Source organism: Netta rufina (genome assembly GCF_964035555.1).
Source record: "Netta rufina genome assembly, chromosome: 17".
NCBI classification, from domain to species: domain Eukaryota; kingdom Metazoa; phylum Chordata; class Aves; order Anseriformes; family Anatidae; genus Netta; species Netta rufina.
The window spans coordinates 1,091,577-1,106,952 of record NC_140141.1 but is presented as its reverse complement, the minus strand read 5'-3'; positions in this window follow the sequence as shown (position 1 = coordinate 1,106,952).

Here is a 15,376-nt window from a genome sequence, read left to right as displayed (position 1 = left end):
CTAGAGATGTAGGGTTCACATACTCTGTATAATGTATGCCAGTGCTGAAATAACCTTTCTGTTTGAAAGCTCTTTTTGCTATCTACCCTGCAACCTCTTTACTTTTTTTTTTCCTTACTGCTTTTGTTCCCTCCTTCACAATGAACATAGTATTGTTAAGAACAGTGTTTTTAGAGACCACAGGTGGCTCCACCCTCAGTTCTTCTCACCATGCATATACATCTGCATTTGTACACCCATATGTGCACAGGGTGTGTCTTGTTAGAACCAGGGCACTCTCTGCTGAGGATAACCATTTGTTTGAACAAAAGTAGGAAAATTAGGTCCTCATAAGCATTTTACAAAGCTGTCTTTTATCATCTGAGATGATTCCTACATGAACCAGATAAAGTTATCATAGTAACAAGTCAATTATATGCCAACATTTTTGCATGAAAAATAATAATTTCCAGCAGAAAGTCATACACAGTGCTGGATAATCTGAATACCTTTAAATTCATGGGAAAACAGCTGATTTTTAAAGTAGTGCTGCCTTTTGTTCCTTATGTTACATTTGGATTCAAATGTAGATGCCCATATTCTTGGATGCCACTTCTATAAAATGCCAATTTTGTGTTGTCATATTGATACCTCTTTCTTCAAGTGATACATTTTGTTAATAATTACCACACTGCAACTACCTTGGATGAGTTAATAAAGAATTAACTAAAAGTTACACTAAAACTTGGAATCAGTCTAGTGGGTATTAGCTGAGGAAAAAGTTCAGAGGTGGAGGGACAGAAATAGCAGTCCTTTCACAATGTTTGTGTGAATTTACATGAAGTCTAGGAGATGTTTGGGAACCGGCCAAAACCAGGATGCTCTACCATTTACTGATCTGTTTTGAATACTGACTTCCTTTTGCTCAATCAGAAGCATGGTTCATGTTTTCTCTCCTTGAAGTCTAGAACCTCTGATCATATAAGGCAGCATTTGCTCCACTAAAGCTGTCTATGCAGACAGAACATCCTTCTGTTTTGTAGCTATACACTGAAATAGAACAGAGTTGTCTTTTGACTATGCCTGTTTACTTAGGTTCAGAGATGATTTGTTTCACCTTCTAAGGAACTAAAAAGTACAAGGCCTGATCTTGGACTTACTTAGCTCTATTTCATACCTCATGTAACTTCATGGGCCCTAATGGAGTTACTCATCATTTACAGAGATATCCATTAGATCAGAATCGAGCCTCCAGCTTCTGTGTGCTGCTGGTTGAGCTGAAGAGTACATAACCAAATTTCAGCAGCAGTTATCTGATCTCAGCATAACAGATAAAAAGTCACTCCCAAGAGTAGAAATCACCTTGAGCTGGTAGAGAACAGAAAAAGGCAATTATGTGAACTGCATGCTGCTCTATCAAGAGCAAACATTAGAAGGACTCGGCTGAAATAAACTTGCCATGGCAATACAATTTCAACATTGTCGATTTATTGCACAGATTCAGAAAAGCAAATAGAAAAACAAAACAAACAAAAAAAAGAATTCCAATTAAAATTATTGACTTTTCATTTTGTTTGAAAAATGAAGATTTTTCTAATGATCCTCCCTCTTCCTCTTCTGCTCCTGGTCGCAAACAGTAAGGAAAGCCTTTTCTTTCCTGTGAGGGCTGTACAAACTCAGGAGTTCATGAAAAGTTTTCTGAGACTATGGTATCTACTCTAAACCCTTAAGATTAGAAAATCCAACAGTGCCGTAGATATTTACAGCATGGTTTCACTGGTGGTTTGTTTGTTTTTTAGGAACATAATAAGCCATAGACCCTTCTGAGATTCAGGCACGCATACCTGAGGGCAACAAATGCCCACAAACTTGCAGACATTGCCACAATATTTTCTATATGTTGTCCAGTTAAATCTTTAATGTGAAAGGGATTTAGAGTCCTGAACTTTTGGAATACTGTATCTGTAGAGGATGCTTTCAGTAAAGGATCCTCTGAAGTACAAGGCCAATAATGTTGTTCCATCAGATGAGCTGTAGGCAAACCATATATTTATGTACCCCCATGCAACCTTTTTTAACCAAATGTAGGAAGGCCTTTTTAACCAGATTTTCTTCTGCGGTTTTGTTTGAAGGCAGCATTCTGAATGTGTATCTATATAAAAACAAACTATAGCTATTCTTTCTTCTAGCTGCTAATGACCTGTATAGGTGTAGTCACATATTTTTCTGCCTAGCAAGTTCTCCTCTGATGTTTATTCTCTCCCTGGAACGTGGTTTTGTTCCATCAAGCTCCTGTTGCCTTTGGTATTATTCTCCTGTCATCTTCAACCCATCCCCTACATCTTCTGTCTTTTCTAATAGGACTTTCTTCTCTACTGCTGTCTGAAGGCCTCTTTCACTTTGCTCTTAGTAAAGTGATGCTCTTCTTTTCTTTGCCAGATTCTGTCCCTCTTAGAGAGATGGTCTGATGGATGCCTTTGCCGTTACATCCTCTTTCAGCTTTATTTTTGGCTTCTGCAGGCCATCATTCCTAGCACACTGTCTGCTTAAGAAGTCCTTGTCTGCCACAACCATTGGCTTGGGGCACCACTGGCTTCCCATTCCTGTTCCAGTACATATTTTCTCCCTCAGTCTTAAGCCCCAAACTGAAAATTTAAGCTCTCAATTTCATAACATGGTGATTCTGTCAATACCGCTTTCTGAGCCCTTGCCCTTGTCAATACCTCTGAGTTTATACTTTTGCTAATTTCTGGCCAATCTCAGATTCTTTGCTTTTGCAGGAGAATATCCTGTGTAAGAGAATAGGAGGTGGTAACAGTACTGAGCTTGTTTTCCTGAGAAGCCTTTAGAAAGTGATTTTGTTCTGAGTCTCTTTATTTTCCAGTTGTCCTACCAACAAGAACAAAAAGTTAGTACGTTTAATGGCATTAGGAGTCGTAAGTTGAAATTAGGGCAATTTAGAACGTCTGTACTGTTGATTTGTTGATATCCTTATTAGGGCTACTGCTGACAAGCTACTGAAGCAGTGTGGGGGATAAATTCACTGCTTCGCTAAGCTCCCACTTTAATACTCCACATCTGTGCTCAAGTGCACTGTTCTTCTTCACCCTTTGTTGAGAAATTTTCAAGCTTAATAATAGAGAGTGTGGTCCTGTACCCCTCCAGGAAGACTGAGGCATTGTAGTTACTTGGTTTAAAAAAAAAAAAAAATTGTATTAATGAATGCAAACACCTAGTGTTGATGCCAAACCAATTGCTTTTCCAGCCCTTGAAGCACTGGTTTTATCTTTAGCATTGATCTAAACATTAAGGAAAATCTGTGAGGAGATGAGCCACTTACTGATTTGGTCTTCAAGGCTTTCTTGTATGTCAGCTTCTGTGAGAAAACTGTGTAACAGAGAAAATTGGCAAAGAACAACTTTGTTTTGAATTGGCAACCCTTCCGTTTGGGCATGTGTTGCATGTGAGTGCTCAGTCTTTCTGTTGCTCTTCTATTGTAACTATTGGTCCATTTCTAATCAAAGTAATCAAGAAAAGGCTTCGGTGTGTGTTTTGACACTTTTCTTAGAATCTGTGCCCAGAAATAGGGAATTCCTTTATTGCTAGTAATGCATCATCTTTTATGTGGCAGTGATAAGATGATCTGGTATTTTGGTTTGGGTTCTGAATGTTGATTTCCCTCTACAGGTGTTACTCTACTGATGGCTTCTATTGCTACTGTAGATGACACTGCAGCTAAGGTAGAGGTGCCTGTGCTCAGCACCACATAGAGCAGTCTAAGCAGCTGGTAAATAGAAATGGACAAGAAGGCGACTTATCTTTAGTAGGTCAGTGACGGGACAGAACATAGCTGAAGTCTCTTGGATTTTGAGGATATTCCAGCTTCTATTCTGTCTGTAGAGGGTCTTCTTAAATAAGAATTGTAAATTACTAATGTAGTAAGAGGAAAGATATAAGAGCAGTTCAAAGTACTTACAACATGATTATATCTTGCCCTGTCCAGCAGCTTTAGCATACTCCTTGCTTCATTGCAATATCCCAGGAATAGCACAATTCAGAAAAGATCTTGGTAAAGCAATATTCCTTTTTACTTTACCTATTTCCTCTTTTAAGAAGGGATATCCTGAGTATTGGGTTAGGAGCTTACAGGCAGGCTTAGATATAATACTGTTCTTACTTTGTAGACTTAAAAAAAAAAATAATAAATAAATAAATAAATAAAAAGCCTTGTAAGTCAGACATCTAATGAGTGAGAGGTCCAGGAAAAATGGGAAGCTTCCAGAGAAATGAAAGGTTAGTTGTTTTTTTTTTTTTTTCTCCCATAAGCTCTGACACAATGAGAATGAAAATACAGAAATAAGTTTAAAAGAAAATATTGTGAGAACAAATAATAAGAATCTCACTTAAAGTATTACCTCTGTGCTTCATCCATTCAATATATTTACTAGTATTTCTGGAATTCTGTCTAGAATATTAAGTATTTCAAATGAAAATATCTCTGAATATGATCACCAGTACATGAAATTCTGCGTTTTATGGGAAAAATTTACTGTTAATTCTTAACACTTTCTGCTGTGTTAACTGCATTATAACAAAATAAGAATGCAGTGTTTGCTTCTCTAGAAACATGAGTTTATTTTGCATCTACATTGTAATATTAAGTCACTATTTTCATAGTTATGCCCTTTGAATTTAATGGACACACAAAGAAGATTATAAATATTTACCTAATTCAACATCTTTATTTTTTTCATCAAGATGCTAGCACTTCTTAACGTGCGAAACAACATCATTTCTAAGATTTGGTGTATTTCTTGTTATTTGAAATTAAGGAGCATATAAAAGGTACTGTTACTTGCAAATGTATTTTAAGTGCTAATGACATAATAGTTATACAACACATTTATGAAAGCTTAGTTTTGATAGTTACATATTTCCATGTTTTCTCTAAAATTGCCAAAATGATGGGGGAGTTTCCAGAACCTCATCCCCAGTACAAGTTAGCAACTACAACGTTCTGAAAGTAACAGAGAATTTCTGTTTAGAGGCTACATGGTAATGCAGAAATGAAATGGATGGGAAAAGAAAATGTTGATTTGATTGTTCTGTGCACAGGAAACTGAGGCAGGGTTTCAATGAATTAACCAAGGCAATGAGGGGAGTAAATCACAGAATGGGTATATTTTAAGTGTTTGTATTCTTGTCTCCTGCATTTGAATTGAGTCTTTTTCCTATGTGATAGGGGAACCCAATGTGGTGGTTTTACTCAGATGGGTAGCCGAGCTCCACCACAAGCGCTCTCTCACTCCCCCTCTCCTCAAAGAGGAAGGGGGAGAAAATACAACACAGAGAGCTCAAGGTTTGAGGTGAGAATGGATTAATTAAAGGGAAAGGGAATGGGGAGAAAAAGAAGCAAAAGAAACAACAAGGCCGTGTGGAAGCACAGAGAGAAGGAAAAAAAAATTATTCTCTACTTTCCATCAATGAGTGATGTCCGGCCACATCCTGGGAAGCAGGGCCTCAAAATGCGTAGAGGTTGTTCAGGAGGAACAGGCACCTCCCTCACGAGAGCCCCCCTTTTTATTGCTGAGTGTGATATCAGGTGTTATGGAATTTCCCTTTGACTGGTTTAGGTCAGCTGCCCTGGTGATGTCCCCTCCCCATCATTTGCCCACCCCCAGCCTGCTGGCTCTTGGGGGCTTGGAAGGAGTCCTGATGCTGTGCCAGCACTATGCAACAATAGACACAACACTGGAGTGATATCAGTGCTGTTCCAGCTACGAGTGCAGAGCACAGCACTGTGTGGGCTGCTGCAGGGAAAGGTGACTCCAGCCCAGACAGACCCAACACAACCTCCACCCCTTATTTCCATAACATTTGTGTCATGCTCAGGTACCACACAGTTTAGTATATAGATATTCTCATCACCATTGTTCTCTGTCCATTGAAGTATTTATATGTCTGTACTTCTTTTCATTCCATAGGTCTTTTCCCAAAATGTTCATAAAAACTGTTGATGGTTTCAGCTTCATCTGTCAAAGTGGTCACTCAGGGCAGGCGAAGTTGGTTTTCTTGACACCAGCGCCAGCTTAGCTCACAGCGCTGTTGCGGTTGCCTGGTTCCTTGCGAAGTTGACCTGTCATTGATTCTGCAGTGTCTTCCTACAACACATAACTTGGATTACAGATTATTTTTCTCCCAGTGTTAAATCTCTTTGAGGCACACACCTGATAGCCCCATCTTTCTGCATTACCCACCAAGTATACCCTGGTCCTTGGGCAAAGACAATCCCACAAGTGGGTTTGCCTTTTCCCATGGCAGGGGCAACCCACACCGCCTTCCCCATCCACTTCCCCACATGCACTACAGGGGCTTTAGCTTCTCCCACAGTGTGTAGGGGTTTTGTTTCAGCAGGACCAGGACAACTGTCAGACCCCCTGTTGTTAACTAGCCAGGTGGCCTTTAGTAGATTTATATCCCAATGTTTCCATGTCCCAGCACCCAATGCTCGTAGCACAGTTTTTAACAATCCATTGTACCTCTCAACCTTCCCAGAGGCTTGTGGGTGATAAGGGATGTGATACACCCACTCAATGCCATGTCTCTTGGCCCAGGAAGTGATCAAATTGTTTCGGAAGTGACTCCCATTGTCGGACTCAATTCTCTCTGGTGTACCATGTCGCCATAGCGCTTGTCTTTCCAGGCCCAAGATAGCATTTCGGGCCATGGCATGGTTTACTGGATATGTTTCCAGCCACCCAGTAGTTGCTTCTGCCATGGTGAGTATGTACCATTTGCCTTGGCGTGTTTGTGGGAGTGGTCCGATGTAGTCAATCTGCCAGGCCTCACCATATCGAAATCCAAGCCATCTGCCCCTATTCCAGGAAGGCTTTACCCTCATGGCTCGTTTGATTGCAGCACAGGTCTCACACTGATGGGTAACCTGTGTAATGGCCTCAATGGTCAGGTCCACTCCTCGATCACGAGCCCATCTGTATGTGGCATCCCTCCCTAGATGTCCTGATGTTTCATGGGCCCATTGAGCTACGAACAGCTCACCCTTACGTCCCCAGTCCAGGTCCACCTGAGCTACTTCAATTTTCGAAGCTCGATCCACTTCGCTGTTCTGATGTTCTTCGGTGGTATGATTCTTAGGCATGTGAGCATCTATATGATGTACCTTTATAGCCAGGTTTTCTACCCGGGCAGCAATATCTTGCCACAGAGTAGCAGCCCAGATAGGTTTACCTCTGCGCTGCCAGTTGTTCTGTTTCCATTGCCGCAGCCTCCCCCACAGAGCATTTGCCACCATCCTTCAGTCAGTGTAGAGATATAGTACTGGCCAGTTTTCTCTTTCAGCAATTTCTAGGGCCAGTTGTATAGCTTTCACTTCTGCATACTGACTCGACTCACCTTCCCAGTCCATGGCCTCCACAACTTGTCATGTGGGACTCCACACAGCAGCTTTCCACTTCCAATGGCTCCCTACTGCATGGCAGGATCTGTCAGTGAACAATACATACTGCTTTCTGTCTTCTGGGGCAACTCATTGTATGGTGGTGCTTCTTCAGCATGAGTTACCTCTTCTGTCAGTACTCCAAAATCCCTGCCCTCCAGCCAGTCCATAATCTCTTCCAGGATTCCCGGGCGGTTGGGTTTCCCCATTTGAGCCTGCTGTGTAATTAACACTACCCACTTACTCCACGTAGTATTAGTTGCATGGTGTGAATTAATTTCTTCTCCTTCTCAAAAACTTCTTCTGTGTTACCTCATACGATGATATCATTGATGTACTGCAGGTGTTCAGGAGCATTCCCCTGTTCCAGTGTTGTCTGGATCAGTCCATGGCAAATGGTAGTGCTGTGTTTCCACCCTTGAGGCAGTCAATTCCAAGTATACTGAATACCCCTCCAAGTGAAAGCAAACTGTGGCCTACATACTGCTGCCTGAGGGATGGAGAAAAATGCATTAGCGATATTGATTGCAGCGTACCACTTGGCTGCCTTTGACTCTAGTTCATACTGGAGTTCTAGCATGTCTGGCACTGTAGGATACAGTGGTGGCATGACTTCATTCAGGCCCCAACAGCCCATTGTTAACCTCAACCACCATTAGACTTTCACACTAGCCATATAGGACTATTAAAAGGTGAATGAGTCTTTCTGATCACTCCTTGGCTCTCCAGATGATGAAATAACTCATGGATAGGGATCAGGGAGTCTCGGTTGGTGTGATACTGCCTCCGGTGCACAGTTGTAGTTGCAATTGGCACTTGCTGTTCTTCAATCCTCAGCAATCACAGAATCAGAATCACAGAATTGTCTAGGTTGGAAGAGACATCAAGTCCAACCTCTGACCTAACACTAGCAAGTCTTCCACTAAACCATATTGCTAAGTTCAACATCTAAACATCTTTTAAAGACCTCTAGTGACAGTGACTACCAATTCCCTGGGCAGCCCATTCCCATCCCTCAGCCGCTCCTCATAAGGCTTGTTCTCCAGACCCCTCACCAGCTTCGTTGCCCTTCCCTGGACTCTCTCGAGCACCTCCATGTCCTTCTTGTAGTGAAGGGCCCAAAACCAAACACAGTACTTGAGGTGTGGCCTCACCAGAGCTGAGTACAGAGGGACAATCTAGCCAGGGACAATCCCTGCTGGCCACACTGCTTCTTATACAAGCCAGGATGCTGTTGGCCTTCTTGGACACCTGAGCACACTGCTGGCTCATATTGAGCCGACTATCAACCAATACTCCCAGGTCCTTCTCCGCAAGGCAGCTTTCCAACCACTCAGCTCCCAGCCTGTAGCTCTGCTTGGGGTTGTTGCACCCCAGGTGCAGGACCTGGCACTTGGCCTTGTTGAACTTCATACAGTTGACCTCAGCCTATCTGTCCTGCCTTTCCAGATCCTCCCGCAGAGCCTTCCTCCCCTCAAGCAGATCGACACACTCACCTAACTTGGTGTCATCTGCAAACTTACTGAGGGTGCACTCGATCCCCTCATCCAGATCATTGATAAAGATATTAAAGAGGACTGGCACCAGTACCAAGCCCTGGGGAATGCCACTAGTGACCGGCCTCCAACTGGGTTTGACTCCATTCACCACGACTCTTTTGGCCCAGCTATCCAGCCAGTTTCTAACCCAATGAGGCGTACACCAGTCCAAGCCACGAGCAGACAGTTTCTTGAGGAGAATGTTGTGGGAAACAGTGTCAAAAGCCTTGCTGAAGTCAAGGTAGACCACATCCACAGCCTTTCCCTCATCCACCAAGCACATCACTTTGTCATAGAAGGAGATCAGGTTCATCAAGGAGGACCTGCCTTTCATAAAGCCATACTGACTGGGCCTGATCACCTGTTTGCCCTCTAAGTGCTGCGTGATGACTCTCAGGAGGATCTGCTCCATGAGCTTCCCTGGCACTGAGGTCAAACTGACAGGCCTGTAGTTTCCCGGATCTGCCCTCCGGCCCTTCTTGTAGATGGGTATCACATTTGCTGGCCACCAGTCAACTGGGACCTCCCCTGATAGCCAGGATTGCCGATAAATAATGGAAAGCGGCTTGGCCAGCTCCTCCACTAGTTCTCTCAGTATCCTCGGGTGGATCCCATCCGGCCCCATCAACTTGCATACATCCAAGTGCCATAGCAGGTCACCATCCATTTCCTCCTGGATAGTGAGGGTCACATCCTGCTCCCCATCCCCTTCCACCAGCTCAGGGTACTGGGTATCCAGAGAACAACTGGTTTGGCCACTAAAGACAGAGGCAAAGAAGGCATTAAGCACCTCCACATTTTCCTCATCTTTTGTAACTAAGTTTCTTCCCACATCCAGTAAAGGATGGAGATTCTCCTTAGTCCTCCATTTTGCACTGATGTATTTGTAAAAACATTTTTTGTTATCTTTATCAGCAGTAGCCAGGTTGAGCTCCAGATGAGCTTTGGCCTTTCTACTTTTGTCCCTGCACTGCCGTGCAACATCCTTATAGTCCTCCCGAGTGGCCTGCCCTCCTTTCCAAAGATTATAAACCCTCTTTTTCCTGCTAAACTCAAGCCACAATTCTCTGTTCAGCCAGGCTGGTCTTCTTCTCCGCCGCCTTGTCTTTGGGCACATGGGGACAGACCACTCCTGCACCATTAAGATTTCCTTCTTGAAGAGCGCCCAGCCTTCCTGGACTCCTCTGCCCTTCAGAACCGCCTCCCAAAGGACTCTGCCAACCAGTGTCCTGATCAGCTCATAGTCAGACCCCCGGAAGTCTAATACAGCGGTTTTACTGGTCCCCTTCCTAAGTTCTCCAAGAATGGAGAACTCTACCATTTTATGGTCACTCTGCCCAAGACAGTTTCCAACCACCACATCTCCCACCAGTCCTTCTCTGTTTGTGAAGAGAAGGTCTAGCGGGGTACCTCCCCTGGTAGGCTCACTAACCAGCTGCGTCAGGAAGCTATCTTCCACGCTCTCCAGAAACCTCCTAGAGTGCTTTCTCTGGGCTGTGTTGTGCTTCCAGGATATATCTGGGAAGTTGAAGTCCCCCTCAAGAACAAGCACTGACAATTTCACAACTTTTGTCAGCTGCCTGTAGAACTCCTCATCAGTCTTCTCATCCTGGTTCAGTGGTCTATAACAGACCCCCACCAGGATGCTTGCCTTGTTGGCTTTCCTGCTGATCCTAACCCATAGAGACTCAACCTTATCATTCCCAGCCTCAAGTTCTGCAACATCAAAACTCTCTCTGATATGGAGAGCCACACCACCACCCCTTCCGTGCTGCCAGTCCCTTCTGAAGAGCCTATAGCCAGACATTACAACACTCCAGTCATGAGAGTGGTCCCTCCACGTTTCCGTGATGGCAACCAAGTTGTAGCCTGCATGCCGCGCGATGGCTTCCAGCTCTTTCTGTTTGTTACCCATGCTGCGTGCATTAGTGTAGATGCACTTCAGTTGGGCCATTGCCTTCTCTCCCAGCCTTGCCATTGTTACCCCTGGCACAGCTCTAACAAGCCTTGTTTCAGTGCCGTCCCCCTTCTTACCTAGTTTAAAGCCCTCTCAATGAGCCCCGCCAGCTGCTGGCCCAGGATCCATTTTCCCCTTAGAGATAGGGACCCGTCAGGCTGGGTGTCAGGCCATCAGGCCGGGTGTCTAGTAAAGCGCACCATGGTCAAAAGAACAAAATTTCTGTGTTGGCACCAGCCTCTAGGCCACGTGTTTATCAGGTGGGCTTTCCATGTCCTCTCTGTACCCCTCCCTGCCACCGTAGGGATAGATGAAAACACCACCTGTACTCCGGCTCCATCCACTAACTGTCCCAGTCCCCTAAAGTCCCATTTGATGGTCTTCAGGCTTCTCTCTTCAATGTCATTGCTGCCAGCCTGGACTATTAAAAGAGGATACTAGTCAGAGGGGCGAACCAGGTTGGGAAGCTTTCTGGCAATGTCCCTGACCCTGGCCCCAAGGAGGCAGCAGATTTCCCTATGGGTAGGGTCAGGCTGACAAACAGAAAAAAAAAATCTGTTCCCTTGAGAAGGGAGTCGCCTACAACAATCACCCTTCTTTTTGTCTTGGTGGAGGCAGTCCTGAGGCGTGGAGTCGACTTCCTCACCCTACGCATCCTCCTGGGTAGACTTTCTACCTGTTCCTCACCTACCGGTCTCTCAAGCTCCAGGGCCTCAAACCTGTTGTGTAAGGGCACCTGGGAAGGTGGGGCCGGTGTGGGAGGGCATCGCTGGTGATGTCGAGCAGGGACCTGTCTCCATTCCTCCTGAACTTCCAGGTCCCCTTCCTCTGCCCGACTGCAACAGGGCAGAGGATCCACCCCCATTTGGGGTGTCTCACCCCGGTACCTCTCCTTCAGGCCCTGCAGGGAGTTGCTCCACCAGTCTATCTCTCGTTCACACTCCCTGATGGCCCTCAACGTCTCCACCTCCTCCTTGAGTTCTGCCACCAGGCAGACCAGGTCATCCACCTGCTCGCACCTCACGCACACAGTCTCTCTGCCCCCCGCACATGGTAGCAAAAGGCTCAGGCACTCCCTGCATCCGGAGACCTGTACTGCTGCATTTTTGAGCGGGCAGTCAGTCTGGGTGTGTACAAGCTTCCTAGAGAGAGCACTGTGCCTGGTGGAGACCATTGCAGCTTAGGTAGCAGTAGACCGCTGTTAGAGGAGTTGTTCGTCTTCTGAGAGACCAGGCAGCATAGAGAGCTGCTTAATTTTCTCTGTGCTCAAGGCAACTATGCTGAAAGCCCACCAGTAGCCTTTTGGATCCTTGAAGTACCCTTTCTTGAGGTAATCTGTGCTGAGGATGCACGGAGCCTCTGGGCCAGTCACAATGGTCTGCTTTTGCCACTCATTCCCAGTTAGACTCACTTCAGCTTCCAATACAGTTAGCTCTTGGGATCCCCCTGTCACTCCAGAGACAGAGATGAGTTCTGCCCCTTGGTGGCCTGACAGCATTAGGGTACACTGTGTGCCTCTGTCCACTAAAACTTTATATTTCTGTGGTTCCAGTGTGCTAGGCCATCAAATCCACACAGTCCAGTAAATCCGGTTGTCCCTCTCCTCTACCTGGCCAGAGGCAGGGCCCCACTAGTTCTGGTTGGAGCATCTATCAATTAATTCTTCCAAATGTGAAGCAGAGGTCTCTTCTTCAGGGTCAGGAGTAATACTAGCCCTTCTACTGCCTCTGGGGGACTGCCCAACGGAAACTGGGGCAGCAATCCTCCTAGGGGCCCCTTTTCTTGCTGCTGTATCTTTCTGCAGCTCACACACCCGAGCAGCTAGGGCCGAGGTCGGTTCACCATCCCACTTCCTCATATATTTCCCTGTGATCACATAAAAAAAAAAAAAAAACACAAGGTACCCCGTGGTATGCATCCTGGATTCTCCCTTGCTTGAGCCAGAGAATGCTGGCACTTGATGGCTGAAAGATTCTTCCGTCTAGGTGAGGAGGAAGTTATGTGTTCTTCTAACCATTGTGAGAGTCTCTCCATAGCTGAAATGCAGGCCCATACTGGGGCAGAGAGGTTTTTTTCATATTTATGAAGCTGGTTGGACACATTATCCAGTTGGCCCCATCCCCTCCTCCCAATCCATTGCTGCCAGTGTGCAGGCATGTGAAGAGGGTGCAGCCCATACAGATTTCCACTACATGGATGCTGTGCATTGGACTTCGTCAGGGTCTTTACATGTCTGGGCATTGTTCAAATCACTATAAATCATCTCCAACACAGCTAATTCCCACAGGTGCTGGAGACCTTTATCCATAGTGGTCCACTTGCCTACTTGATACAATATCTTCCTTGTGGGGATACCTTTCTTTCACAGCTGCTAGGAATCGCCTCCAGAGGCTGAGAACTTGTGCCTCTCTCCCAATTATTCTATCAATGAGCCTTTCTCTAGAGAGGGATCCCAGATGCTTTGCTTCATTGTCTTCTAGTTGTAGGCTATTGGCCCCAGTTTCCCAGCATCAAAGCAGACAGGTAAGGATGTGCTCACCTGGATGATGACTGAAATCTTTTCTTATTTCTCACAACTCACTCAAGGATAGAGATTGAGTAGTTTCTGATTCATTTATGGTTTCAGTCTCTTCTCCCTGATGTTGCTGTGATGACGCTGCTTTAGAGCTGCCTGCCTCTTCTCCCTCCTCCTTAGGAGGAGCTTCTTCCATTACTAAACAAGCTGATTTCCATTTCCATTGTTTTGTCTTGACTATAGGGGCGACTGATACTATAGATGGTTGGTCCTCAGGGGTGGTCACAGTGTGTGTTATCTCATCATTGAATTCAGAAACTTCCCTATCCCCTTGAGGGTGCTGGGCAATGTTAATTGACATCTGATAGGCGTAAGCCAGACCCCAGCAGAGTGCAGCAAGCTGGTGGAGTTCTCTGGTATTGCCAGGGTCAGGGCGTACGTCTTCCAAACATTCTACCAGTTTTTTTGGATTTTGCACTTGTTCAAGGGTGAAGTTAATAACCATTGGAGGAGAAAACCGTGACAGGTACCTGCCCATATCCCCACACACACCTTGTCACCCAAAACTAGTTTGTCTTGGGACAGGTCCTTGGATGATATTCTTAATAAATTGTTTGACCTTAGGGAGGAAGACAAACACTAGAACTAGTAATAGGAGGATAACATCTGACCAAGGGTATCCAAAATACTCAAAGGCTGCTGCATTTAGCCCACAGGGAGAGAAGAAGGCACCACCTCCGATATTATTCACAGATTGACTGCTAGGGGAGAAAAAGAAGGCGGTGTACTTCTTAATATTTCCAAAAAAGATAATCTCCAGGAGACCAGAATGATAACAATGCAGGGCCTGAGTACCAGACAAAACTGAAGGCCAGCATGTTACAGCACAGCATGATAAAGAAACCAAACACAGACTTCAACACGTTCTCTGATTGGATGTAGCGGAAAAAACAGAACAGAGAACGGACTACATATAACATAGTCACACAGAAAAATATTAACAGAAAACCGAACATTGTGACTAGCAGTATGTTAGTTGTAAATACTTTAATCAATTCTACTGTTATCTCAACCCTTGAGCCCCACGTTGGGCGCCAAAAAGGACTGTGGTGGTTTTACTCAGGTGGGCAGCTGAGCTCCACCACAACCGCTCTCTCACTCCCCCTCTCCTCAAAGATTGATTTGATTGGTTTAGGTCAGCTGCCCTGGTGATGTCCCCTCCCCATCATTTGCCCACCCCCAGCCTGCTGGCTCTTGGGGGCTTGGAAGGAGTCCTGATGCTGTGCCAGCACTATGCAGCAATAGACACAACACTGGAGTGATATCAGTGCTGTTCCAGCTACAAGTGCAGAGCACAGCACTGTGTGGGCTGCTGCAGGGAAAGGTGACTCCAGCCCAGACAGACCCAACACACACAGTTCCTTTTGAACAGGCCAAAGTTGATCTTAAATTCTAATCACTGTTACTACGTACCAACTTAGAGCTTCACTATAACAAGCTTCACTTAACAAGCGAGACCAAGTGTATTGGCTGGGAAGTAAGTCCCACTGTCTTGAAATCAATAACTGTTTCCTTTTACCTTACTGGGAGAAAAACCTGGATCTGACTAGGAAAAACAAGTTGAATTCTCAAAATATAAGGTTTATATAAGGGTTTGAATATAAGGGTATTCAAACAGATATAAATGTTGTTTTGGGAGTCCCTCTTATAAAGGATCTAGAAGTAGTGATCTCATTGCCCTTCCTTCATCCATGGCCAAGAAATTCTATGTCAGTGGTATAAGTTAGGACTGCACTTATACATAGCTGAATTTTGACATGTACAGATTACCAGCAGCATCCTAGCATCTATCAGAAGAAAGAATGGCGGGTTGGAGAAACCAAACTTATACTTGACCGAGCACATCTGTGGAGATGAATTTACTGCTTATT